The following is a 12,557-nucleotide window of genomic DNA, read 5'->3' as shown; positions in this document are numbered from 1 at the left end:
TGAGGTCAGTGCTTTCTAGAAATATTTCAATGTCTCCCATTGCAGTTGGAGAGAATACACATTATGTAACATGGTTCAAAAGCCCCCTGCTTTGTACGGCCCTTGGGGGCAGCCTTTGTTCAGGGCCTGGAATATACAGGGCTCCTTGTTAGCCTCAGTGCCTTCACAAATGCTGTTCCTGTATTTGTCAAGGACGACTACTCTCCCCTTCATCAGTTCCAGCCTGGGTGAGACCTGCATGTGAGCACGTTAGCCAGTCCAGGACGACTTGTCCAGGACAACTACTCTTCAGTCCCAGCCTGCACTAAGGCCTGCATGTGAGCATGGTAGCTTCTGCCACTGCAGGTGTGACTTGCTCTCTACTCTGTCCCCTCTCCTCCAGCGGCCCTGCAGAGGTTCAGAGTCTCATCCATGTCACTCTGCTTATGGCTCTGGTTCCAGTACTGAGATCCTAGTCCCCACACCTGCCCAGTGGGCAGAACAGCGAGTGCTTCCCTCATCTGGCCTGTGACAAACACCTCTCCTCACACACTTTCCATCCTCTGTCTTGTGCCCAGGCCTTTCATGAACTGCCCCAAAACAACCTCACACCCACCAGCTCATTGTACCCACTGAACCCCAAGCTTGGAGGAGCTGCAGGTTTCCCAAAAGACCAGCCCCCACGCTGCCTGCAGACTTTCCCTGTGCAAGTTTCAGCGCTGGATTCTCAGCCCTTAATGCTCCGATGACATTCTTTCAACTTTGGTATTTCTAGAAATTTGTCAAGATGCCATCCACACTATCATTTTCTGCAGCTTGACTATCATTTCAATGGTCTGGGGAAGGAAGTGAAGAGCTGGGATATGTAGCTCCATTTGGGGGCTGCCTGAAAGGACAGGAGGCCATCTGCGAGGCAGGCTTGCCAGGGTAGGGCCAGGACTCAGGATATGACCTAATGGGGCTGAAATACTGAAATTGGGGTTCTTCAGGAAAATGTAGGATTCTAGTGGCTGATTTAGGAGTAAGAAAGATCCAAGCAGCCAGTGTTTGGGGTGAAACAGAGCTTCCAGAAGGAGCCTTCCCAGCTTCCCCAGAGATGGGCTACTCCCTCTGGGTCTCTCAAGATTTCCTTGACCTTTATCACCATCAGAAATTAATGTTTAACCAGCCCTGGAGGCTGAAATGCAAGGACAGGGAAGCATGCAGATTTGGAGCTGCAGGAAGAGTGACTGCCTGGGCACCAGCTGCTCCCCTGCCCCCCACTTCCCTCAACCCCCAAAGCTGGCGACTCTCACAGAGGAGGAGACCCGGAAGGGGCTAGATGTTCCAGCAAGTAAGTGCCTGGTTTTATATGTACATTGTTGCTGTTGGAAACGGAACACGTCTGCCTGACGTTCAGGCCCAAAGTACCGAATGTCTGTTAAAGGCTAACTCCCCTGAGGGCCGGAGCTCGTTACTGGGCAGAGGTGTCTGGGCCGCAGTGGCCGGGCTCCTCTGACGAGCGCTTGCTGTCCCTTGTGCAGCTCGGGTGCGGACGGCAGGGGCTGGCGATGCCTTCTGACTGCTGTTTTACACCCAAGGGAGGTGCACATGGTCCACTTCTCTGCCACATACCACCAAGGTGCTTTGGAGCCCATTGCTTCCTCTCTAAAATGGGGATTTTAGAAGGGGCTGCCTTGTCATGTTCTTGAGAGGGTTAAATCATAATGTATGGAATTATCTGGTAAATGGGAGATTTAATACATTAGCTCTTCTCTACCTTGATAACATGTGCAACCCTGTGAAAGGCTCTCTTTCTCTGACAGAGGGTGTCTACACAGAGGTACATCAGAGCCTCTGGAGGCAGTGTGCTTTGAGAATGACAGGTCTTCCCTGCCCACTTGCTGTGCAGATTACCATCGCACAAGAGACACAGGTCTTGAGCAGAAATCATGGCTTCTCACTCTGTTACAGAAAATCAGAAAACCTGGACTGGATCACTGACGGAAGAACCAAGCGGCACCCGGAGATCATGGAGGGTGGAGGTTAATTTTATGCCCATGGGCCCAGAGGAGAGTGATCCTCAAAGGTCTGAGCCCCCCGTACAGCAGGCTCATGCCTTTTATGCATTTACTACAAAGCTAAGGCGGGGCAGGGTCAGCACCCAGAAACTGTTGCAGTAGGCGCTGTTAGGTCATTATAGGTGTATTCAGGATGCTAGTTATATTTTAATCCATTTCTGTAAAGGTTACCAGATGGAGTATTATAAACTAATGGGCTTCCATGACTATGATTAACAAGCTGTTCCATACCACTGAGTCCCAGTGGGGTTGGGGTGAATACATTGTTACATTGTTTCAATCTCAAGCACCCAAGCACCTTGTGATTCCTTTACATTCTGGAAGCCAATAGAAACTTTGTTTCCTTCACTTCCTTAGCTTTCCTGGCTTCACCAAACCCGGATGGGGGGAGGGATTTGCGAACTTTCTGTATATTTCCTATAATTCCCCCCTTTTTGATGCCCCCTTAAATAATTCATTTTAGAGGGCATCATCTTGGTTTATATGATAGAATTTTCTTGATGACAGTGTAAAATTGTACAATGCAGGGTGCTCCGGTCCCAGTGCCATCTGGGCAGGTATAGAGGCAACATTATAGAGAAGTACTGGGGAGAAGTTAGATAGGCTGAGGCCCCAGCTGAAGTTAAAAGAGGCAAGCAAGCGCAGTAGCCCGATTTACAATTGATTACCCAGTAAACAATGGAAAAGGCAACTCTGTGGGGCACAGTTTAACTAGAAGCAGCAGCAGCGGAGAGTCCAATCCCCAGGATGAGAGAGCCCACACCGGCCAATGCCAGGGTCCATGGTATGCAGGTGTTCATTAGTCAGAGGGTAATCATTGGAGGCAGAGGCCGAGGGGATTCCTGAGGTCTGGCTGCTGGGCTCTCCACTGATGTACTTTTTCATTAGAATGATGGGCCTTCATTATTCTGGAATGACGGACCCACCGAGTGATGCCTGAATCCTTGAGAGCAGTAGGAATGGTTAGAACTACAATGTGGGGCCTAGTCTATTGAGGCTTGAGGGGGTCCTTTTTTACTCCTTTGACCCAGACTGAGTCTCCTACCTGGAAGGAATATACTGGAGTTCCCAAGGAGATTGGGGTTCTTTCTATGATGTATTGTTGTAACTTATTTAGGGTGGCTCCTAAGGCTTGGAGCTGTTCCCTTACTCCCTTATTTTTTATTTGGTGTAGGTTTCTTGGAAGGCTTTCTAGACATGGGGGTGGGGGCCACCTATACACTAGTTTAAAAGGGGGGCCTTCTGCTCCAGGTGTGCAATAGGCACACAGGAGGGCCAAGGTAGTAGGTCCTGCCATGGGAGGCCGGTTTTCTGACAGAACTTGGCTGGGGTTCCCTTGAGGGTGTGATTCATTTACTCTACTTTTCCTGAACTCTGGGGCTATAGGCGGTGTGGAGTTTCCAGGTGATGTTGAGAGATTTGGTTAAAAATTGTACTGCATCTGCTACAAATACAGGTCCATTGTCACTGTGAATTGTAGATTGTAGGGCAAACTGGAGCACTATATCCCTCAGGAGAACTTTGGCTACATCCCAGCTTTGTTCTGTCCTGGTCAGAAGGCTTTGACCTACCCAGAGTATGTACACACTATTATTAGGAGGTATCTGAGTCCTCTGCTTGGCTGGACATCTCTGAAGTCTATTTCTAGGTCTTCAAAGGGGGAAACTCCTGCCCTTTGAACACCTGGCAGGGGTCATGGTGCAGATCGAGCCTTATTCCTGGCACAAGTCATACACCACCCACTTGTTGCCCAGCACAGTGCTGGCAACCGACTGATGTAGTATTGCTTCTTGAGGAGGGCTTCCAGTGCAGTTTTTACTGGCGGCTGCTTTAGCTGCTTCCCTGTGTTATAGGGTCGTTTCCTTTGCAATGTACAATTGAATTCTTGTCCCAGGATAAGTTTGTTTGCTTGCCTCCTTAATGAGTAGAACTGTGGCTGCCGGCGCCCTGAGGCACGGTGGCCATCCTGCTGAACTTTGACAGGTATGCGACGGACAGCTGCCAGGGCCCAACCTCTGTGTGAGAACCCCGAGGGCCACCTTCTCTTTTTCATGTACGAAGAGATTGAAGGGCTTTTCTCTATCTGGCAGGCCTAGGGCTGGTGCCTGTCCTAAAGCAACCTTTATTTCCAGGAAGGTGGTTTTTGCCTCTTTTATTCCGATGGGGGGCTCTCAGTCTGGCCCCCCTAGGAGGCTGTAGAGGGGTTTTGCCATTGCTGAGAATCCAGGAATCCAGATTCGGCAGAACCCGGCAGCCCCAGGAACTCTCATAGGTCCTTCTTCATCTGGGGCTGGGCTAAGGAGGTGATGAACTTTTCCTCTCCGGCCCTAGTGCCCTCTTTCCATGGGTGAGGAGGAAGCCCAAGTGCCGGACTTGCTGCTGGCAGGTTTGTGCCTTTTTCCATGAGGCTCGGTATCCTGAGTCTAACAGGAGTTGCAGGAGGGCCTTCATGCCCTCTGTATGGTTTCCTTGGGTGTCACTGGCAAGGAGGAGGTCATCTAACTTACTGGAGGAGGGCTCAGCACGTGGCATCCCTCAGAAAGCTGGTAAGGTCTGCAGCCAATGCCTCCCCGAAGAGAGTGGATGAGTTCTTGAGCCCTTGTGGAAGCTGCGTCCATGCTAACTGCATCTGCCTCCCAGTATCCAGTTTAATTCATTTGAAGGCAAACAAAGGCTGGCTCTGGGGGACTGGTCAGAGGCAGAAAAAGGCATCCTTTAAGTCTAGGCAAGTTAACCATCTGGCTGAGGAGGGTATATGGGTTTGGTACCACCAGATGCAGAAAAACAGTCACCTTGCTGATGGCTCGCAGGTCTTGGACCGGCCGATACCCTCCTCCTGGTTTTTTGACTGGTAGGGATGGGGTGTTCCAGGGTGACTGGCACTCAACTATAATGCCTGCTTTTTTGAGTTTGGACAGGTGTTCTTGGATGCCTGCTTTTGCCTCTTGTGAGGGGGGTACTGCTGCTGTCTCCATGGCTGGGCCCCTGGAGCCAATTCTACAATGACAGGGGCTTGGTTATGGGCCAGTCCGGGTGGGTTGTCTTCAGCCCATACTGAGGGGAAGGCAGCCCTGAATTCAGGTGGGCTACTTGAGGGGGTCTGGGCACAGAACAGCCTTCATTCCTCTTCCCTGGGTGTGGTTATTGCCAGGATGAGGAGTTTTGAAATTTTATCTCGGCTGAGGAGGGGAATGGGGCATGGAGGTAGGTAGAGAAATTTATGTCGGACCTGTGGCCCCCACGTTCACATTGACGGGCTTGGCAGAAGTGCTGCTGGACTCTTTTGACCCGGTGGCTCTGAGGATAGTTGCAGCCCTTCTGCTGAAGGGGGCTCCAGGGAGGGTGACCACAGAGTGTTCTGCCCCTGTGTCGACCATAAAAGTCATGTGTTGTCCCCCCACCTTCATTCTGACTGTGGGCTCACGGGGCCAAGAGCGAGAGAGCCCGTCCTTGTCAGGCTGAGTCTGTTCCTGCCAGGCCAGTGAGCTTTTCCCCGTGGGCTCCTCCCGGCAGTGACTGGGCCTCAGAGCTTTGCCTCGGTTGGGGCATTCGTTCTCCCAGTGCCCCTTCTCTTCACAGTAAGCACACTGCTCCCTGGCTGGGGGGGTCCTAGGCTTCCCCCCTTCTTGGCAGCAAGCTTTTTCTGCCTTTTGGTCATTCTTTTCTTTTAAGGCAGCTGCCAGGAGGCTGGCCTTTTCTTTTTAAATTTCCTTTTCAGCCTCCCTGTCTGCCTGAACTTCTCTGTTAGAAGGGTTGCTAGTAAAGCGTGGACCGGCGGGGCTGGATGGTCCTGTCTTCATCACGCTTCTCAGGCTCCCTCGTCTCTCCTACTGGCATGGAGGGTGCAGTCTGGCTGCTGGTCTGGGGAGAGTGGGTCCCCGGACCTGGAGGTGGTGGGGAGACCGATGGTGGCAGAGTGTCCGGTATCAGGAGGCTGGGTGCTGACGGCCTTGGGGGCGCATAAGGTGGGGGCGATCTTGGTTCTTCCTCTGGGTCACTGGCTTCTGTAGGAAGACTACTTTGTCCCTGCCTGTTGCAAGCGAATCGCGCCCAAGATGGAAGGGTCTGGTCGACTCCTAACCAGGAGTCAATGTATGGGAACTGATCAGGGTGGCCTGGATCTCCAGTGATGACTCGCCAGACTCGATGAACTGTTGGGACATCTAGGGTTCCCTCAGGAGGCCACCCTACATCAAAGGTGGGCCAGTCAGATTCACACAAGGTCCTTAACTTGCCAGGGTTATATTCACTCCATAATTTCCCTGAAATCTCTTTCTGAAATTTTTGATCATGGTTTTAAGAACTGTGGGTTTGCTGTGCCCCAATTCCATGATGTGTTCATGAGACGGTGCTGCAAAGACAAACAAGGAGGGGGTGCCTCCTCTAGAGAGGAGACCAGTCAGATGCCCATCCGTTCATGCTCCTCTCAGAGACTTTGGTCAGCCTTGACTAAGGGGCACCTGTCTAAGTCCCAGGCCAGGTCAGCCAAAGCTGAGTCACCGTTATGTTGTGGTGGATGACCACGAATGTGGACGAGGGCCCACTCAGATTCTATGGCGCAGGCCATGGAATCACCGATTCGGTGCAAGCTAAATGTCTTCAGCTGCCCTGCCCAGTCACTCACACACCAGACCAGAGTTTAAACATTCCCGCCCCCAGGAATCTCTACCTGTGAGTCCTCTAAGAGGTCTCCAGGAGGTGATCAGGCTCCCCTTCCACCCCAAAGGGCAGTTCTGATTGGGTCCAGGGCCCCAAGGCCTTAGTGTTATCCAACATGGGAACCAGGTCCTCACCTGCCAAACCTCCTCGAGTCCAGCAGAAACAGTGGGGCAGGGGGCTGGTCCGAGGTGTCTGGGCAGGATACTACCAAAGGCAGGGAGCCATTGTGGTTGCCTGTTCCATCACCACCCCACCGTAGTTGTCCCAAACCAGTGGTAACAATGGGCCAGTGTGGTTGTGTTTCCTGGTCAGGGAACCAAATGTTACAGAAAAACAGAAAACCTGGACTGGATCACTGTCGGAAGAACCAAGCAGCACTCAGAGATCTTGGAGGGTGGAGGCTTATTTTACACTGGCAGGTTCAGAGGAGAGTGATCTCCAAAGGTCTGAGCCCTGAGTACAGCAGGCCCATGCCTTTTATACATTTACTACAAAGCTAAGGGGGGGAGTCAGTCCCCAGAAACTGTTGCACTTTGAGCTATTAAGTCACTATAGGTGTATTCAGGATGCTAGCTATATTTCAATCCATTTCTGTAAAGGTTACCCAGATACCTTATTATAAACTATTGGGTTTCCATGACTATGATTAACAAGCTGTTCCCTACCACTGAGTCCTGGTGTGGGGTGGGGGCGGCATACATTGTTACATTGTTTCAATTTCAAGCACCCAAGCACCTTGTGATTCCTTTATATTCTGGAAGCCTTAACAGAAACTTTGTTTCCTTAACTTTCTTAGCTTTCCTGGCTTCCTACCAAACCCAGAGGCTGGAGAGATTTGAGAACTTTCTGTATATTTCCTCATCACCTCTAGCTTGAGTTAAAACAGCATACCTCTGAGTGTTCAGTGTGTGCTGGGATTCACATTCTGGATCCTGATCATATCCCCAGCTCACCAGTGAGAAAACCAAGAAGGAAGAGGCGATGGTGGTGCAAGCCACAGGGACTTTGAGGTTAGAACTCAGATCGTCCTTGTGGCCACCTGGCATTTTCTGCCACTCTGGCAGTGTTGCATTTCTAAAGTGCTTTCCATGTGCAAGCATGACAGTCACGTCACAGAGGGGCTAATCAGACCCTTGTAGGGCAGACCGTGTGGGTGTAGAGTCTGGAGGGGCAGACGGGACCAGAGGTGGAGGACCTTGGTAGGAGGGGGATGGGAAGGGTGGGCAGTAGGAAGTGTTAGGGGACAACTGGGAAGTGGTCGCATGCAGGGATGGACATGGGGTGGAAGCTCCAAGTGGTGTGAGGGCTTTACGGGCATCGTCTTCCAGGCAAGCATCTCTGTGACAGCCTTGGGGGGTCCCAGCGCTCCCAGCTCGGAGGGTCTTGCAGCAGAGCAGGCTGAACCCCTGAGGACCCTGGCTCACTCTCGGTTAGCCTAGCGACCCCATGTGTTGGGTCAGATGAGAAGCGGCAGTCTTACTGTGGCAGTCAGTTAGTCCAGGGTCCAGCCCTGTGCTTTGGGCTCACCTGGATGAACACGCAGGACAGAGATGCCCTCTGGACATCCTCACAGAGTGCATTTATGACATTTGGAAATGAAGAAAATGTTTCATAACATTCAGGCTTTTGAAAATTGCTGAAGACTGTGTAGAGACATCTAGGCATCTGCACAGGCTGCCACCGCTCTGCCTCACCCGACTCCTGCCCCAGCAGAAGGGGAGGGGCTCATGACCGCCCACTGTCCCTGGGACTGAGGAAGAGCAGCCGCCCGTCCACATTCTGACCCGTCACCAGCAAGCACACTGCTAATGTATTACTACAGAACACGATAAAAGGTTCCTTCCACCAAGAAAATAATGCAGTTCTAAACATGTACAAACATAATGGAAGGGCCTCAGATAAAGCAAATCGTGGCACAGCTATGGGGAGAAACAAATTCACCATCTTAGTGGAAGATTTCAACACATCTTTAGCAATGACAGCAAACAGATCAAGGTAACAAAATAATTATAAAATTTTAAAAAATCCAATAAGTAACAGTTCTGGTTTATTGGACATACAAAGAAACCTGCACCCAATAATTAAAAAATACACTTTCTTCTCAAGTGCACATGAAATGTTCACAAAAATTGAGGATGTAGATGTTGAGACTTGCATTATGGATTGCTCTCAGAGAACTGCTATCTATCATAATAGATGTTCTCTGTGCACAATTCAATTCAATTAATTAAATTAGAAGTGAAACAAAAGTAAAAATTGCTATGTATGTCTGGACTTTTTTTGAAAGCTACTGCATAACTCTTACAGCAAAGAAAAAATGGTATAGAAATTAATGCTTAGAAATCAATGATATTGAAATATGCTAAACTTTAGAACTTGGGGTATGTATTGAAAACAGTACGTAGTAAAAAGCATATGGTTTTAAATACTTACATTAGAAAGTTAGAACGGTCAAAAATTAATGAGATAATTGCTTAAATAAAGACTTCAGAAAAAAAAAACAACAGAAAAAACATAGGCAAAAGGTCGACTAGGGAAGATCAATAAAACCAAGGTTTTTTTTTGTTATTATTAATAGACATAGTTCTGGTAATACTAACTAAAGATAAAAAAGGTAGGGGAATAAATACTATTGTAGAAAATGGAGAAGTAATTATAGATCCAACAAAGCAAAAATATGAGAATATATTTTTTATTTTTTATTTTTAAAAAAACCTTGCATTAAATTAAAACATTTGGTGAAATTACTTCAGATTGGGTTCAAGGAGAAATAGAAATCCTGACTAGTTTTATAATAAATAAATTGATTCATTTAAAATATTTCCTCAAAAAATGGAGTAAGTGGCAAATGATTTTATGTATGATTTCTGACACTCAGTGATTGAATAATTCCAAATCTCAGAACTATCCAAACTGTTTCAGAGAATTAAAAAAAGAAGGAATTATCCTTGGTCTTTGAAACCATAGAATCTGGCACTAAAACTAGAGAAAGATAATTCTACAAAGTGAAACTACAACATGAGCTAGAGGTAAAAATTCTGTATGAAATGTTAGTGCACCATAATTTTAGGATATTTGAGAGTCAGAAAATTTGTTAATGTCATTCCTTACATTAACAGTTTAGAGGAGGAAAACCATATGATTTTCTCTTTTGATACAGAAAAGCTACTGATAACGTTAAATATCTATTCTTTTTTTAATTTTTTTCTTATTGAAGGGTAGTTGACACACAGTATTACATTAGTTTCAGGTGTACAACACAGTGATTCAACATTTATATACATGATAATTCTAGCTACCAGCTATCACCATACAAAGTGGTTACAATATGTTGACTATATTCCTTATGCTATACATTACATCCCGGTTACTTATTTATTTTACAATTGGAAGTCTGCACTTTTTTTGTTTGTTTGTTTGTTTTTTGAGAGGGCATCTCTCATATTTATTGATCAAATGGTTGTTAACAACAATAAAATTCTGTATAGGTGAGTCAATGCTCAATGCACAATCACCAATCCACCCCAAGCCCAACCCTCACCAGTCTCCAATCCTCCGAAGCACAATGAACAAGTTCTTACATGGAGAACAAATTCTTATATAGTGAATAAGTTACATGGTGAACAGTACAAGGGCAGTCATCACAGAAACTTTTGGTTTTGATCATGCATTATGAACTATAAACAATCAGTTCAAATATGAATATTTGTTTGATTTTTATACGTGATTTATATGTGGATACCACAATTCTCTCTTTATTATTATTATTTTTAATAAAATGCTAAAGTGGTAGGTAGATGCAAGATAAAGGTAGAAAACATAATTTAGTGTTGTAGGAGAGCAAAGGTAGATGATCAGGTGTGCGCCTGTGGACTAAGTGTTAATCCAAGCTAGTCAAGGGCAATAAAACATCCACGGATGCAGAAGATTTCTCTCAACACAGGGGGGGTGAGGTTCTAAGCCTGACCTCTGTTGATTCTCAATTTCTCACCTGATGGGCCCCCTGTGACTATGCCTGTCTTAGGTTGTTCCTCCCTTGAGGAATCTTATCCATCTCTGGCTAACCAGTCATCTTCCAGGGCCATACAGGGAAATGTAAAGTTGGTAAGTGAGAGAGAAGCCTTATTGTTTGAAAAGGTTAGCTTTTTACTTCTTTGCATATTTATGCCCTGTGGCTTTTATGCCCAGCATTTGTCTTGAGGTATCTTTACCACTTGGAAGAATTATGATACTCAGTAAATTCGATATGAGGCATGAATTCTATTTAAGGGTTGTAATTAGGAAGGAAGAAGAAAAGCTATAGAAGTAGCAGGCGGAAGAAAACATGGGAAGGTTGATTATTTCTTTGACATATCTTCTTGTAGAGTAACTTAAGCATGTATAGGTTTTAAACTACTAATTAAATTGCGCACATACATTGAGATAATAGTAGTACAGTTACATAACCAAAGCAGACCTATAATTACCAGCCATCTCCAGTGAAACCAAGAAAACCAGTTAGGCACCTTAGGCATTTGTGAAAACTTATCTGTGATATGGTGGGTATTGTCCAACTGAACTTGAACAGTCTGAGAGAAATCAGACAAATTAAAACAACCCATTCCTGGGGACTGTTCACATCCCATATGTTCTTTTAACAGTAGATAGTCTATAGTTATAAGATTTTGGAGCGCTACAATTTGCACTTCTCCTAATTCTTGGTTGAGTTCCAACAGTATCGATCCAATCAAATTTGTTGTTTTACTGTATGCACAGGCCAGCTTAGATATCTCCTTCTTCATTCCCATGGAAAGTCCAGGAACCAGTGGGATGAGTGCCTCTACAGCTGTAGCAGCGCGTGGATCTTTGTTGGGGTTTTTTGATGATCATCTTCTGGTATGAGTCTTCCAGAGAGTGCTGATGTTGGAAGTTCTTTTTCATATTGTATCTTAGTTCATTTTCTGGGTAGCCAAATTAGGCTTTGATCCTCTGTATAAACACAAATAGACCCTTTGCCTACACTTTTATATGCTGTTTATACCATTGTGTAGAACTCATTGGAGGTCACCACACAGGAACTGCTTTTTTTTTAAGAAAAAGGAATATTATCAGAAAAATGTACCTCCATAGCCGATCATCTGACACCCTTTAAGGGGTCAAAACTAAAGATAATTAAAGCATGCATTAATCATTGATTTACAATTAGTTTTATCCTATCAGGGAGTAATCCCCCTTTTCTTTCTTTCTTTCTTTTTTTTGATCATTAATCTACACTTACATGATGAATATTATGTTTACTAGGCTCTCCCCTATACGAGGTCACCCCTATAAACCCCTTCACAGTCACTGTCCATCAGCATAGCAAAATGTTGTAGAATCACTACTTGTCTTCTCTGTGTTGTACAGCCCTCCCCTTTCTCCCACCCCCCCATACTTGCTAATCATAATACCCCCTGACTTCTTCCCAGCCCTTATCCCTCCCTACCCTCCCATTCTCCCCAGTCTCTTTCCCTTTGATAACTGTTAGTCCATTCTTGGGTTCTGTGATTCTGCTGCTGTTTTGTTCCTTCAGTTTTTCCTTTGTTCTTATACTCCACAGATGAGTGAAATCATTTGGTATTTCTCTTTCTCCACTTGGCTTATTTCACTGAGCATAATACCCTCCAGCTCCATCCATGTTGCTGCAATTGGTAGGATTTGCCCTCCTCTTATGGCTGAGTAGTATTCTATTGTGTATATGTACCACATCTTCTTTATCCATTCATCTACTGATGGACATTTAGGTTGCTTCCAATTCTTGGCTATTATAAATAGTGCTGCGATAAACATAGGGGTGCATCTGTCTTTTTCAAACTTGATTGCTGCGTTCTTAGGGTAAAT

General features: G+C 46.3%; 1 protein-coding gene across 2 annotated transcripts in view; it reads left to right on the top strand.

The window, feature by feature from the left end:
* Positions 1–1,162: 1,162 nt before the first annotated feature.
* The window catches only part of DDC (dopa decarboxylase), a 111,451-nt gene continuing 100,056 nt past the window's right edge, over positions 1,163–12,557 (top strand). For both annotated transcript variants that reach the window (XM_036992960.2, XM_036992961.2), the window contains exon 1: positions 1,163–1,312. The gene's annotated coding sequence lies outside the window, so the exon portion shown is untranslated. The remainder of the gene's footprint in view (positions 1,313–12,557) is intronic.

Source organism: Manis javanica, chromosome 6, assembly GCF_040802235.1.
Source record: "Manis javanica isolate MJ-LG chromosome 6, MJ_LKY, whole genome shotgun sequence".
NCBI classification, from domain to species: domain Eukaryota; kingdom Metazoa; phylum Chordata; class Mammalia; order Pholidota; family Manidae; genus Manis; species Manis javanica.
This window is presented reverse-complemented; position numbering and strand designations above follow the sequence as displayed.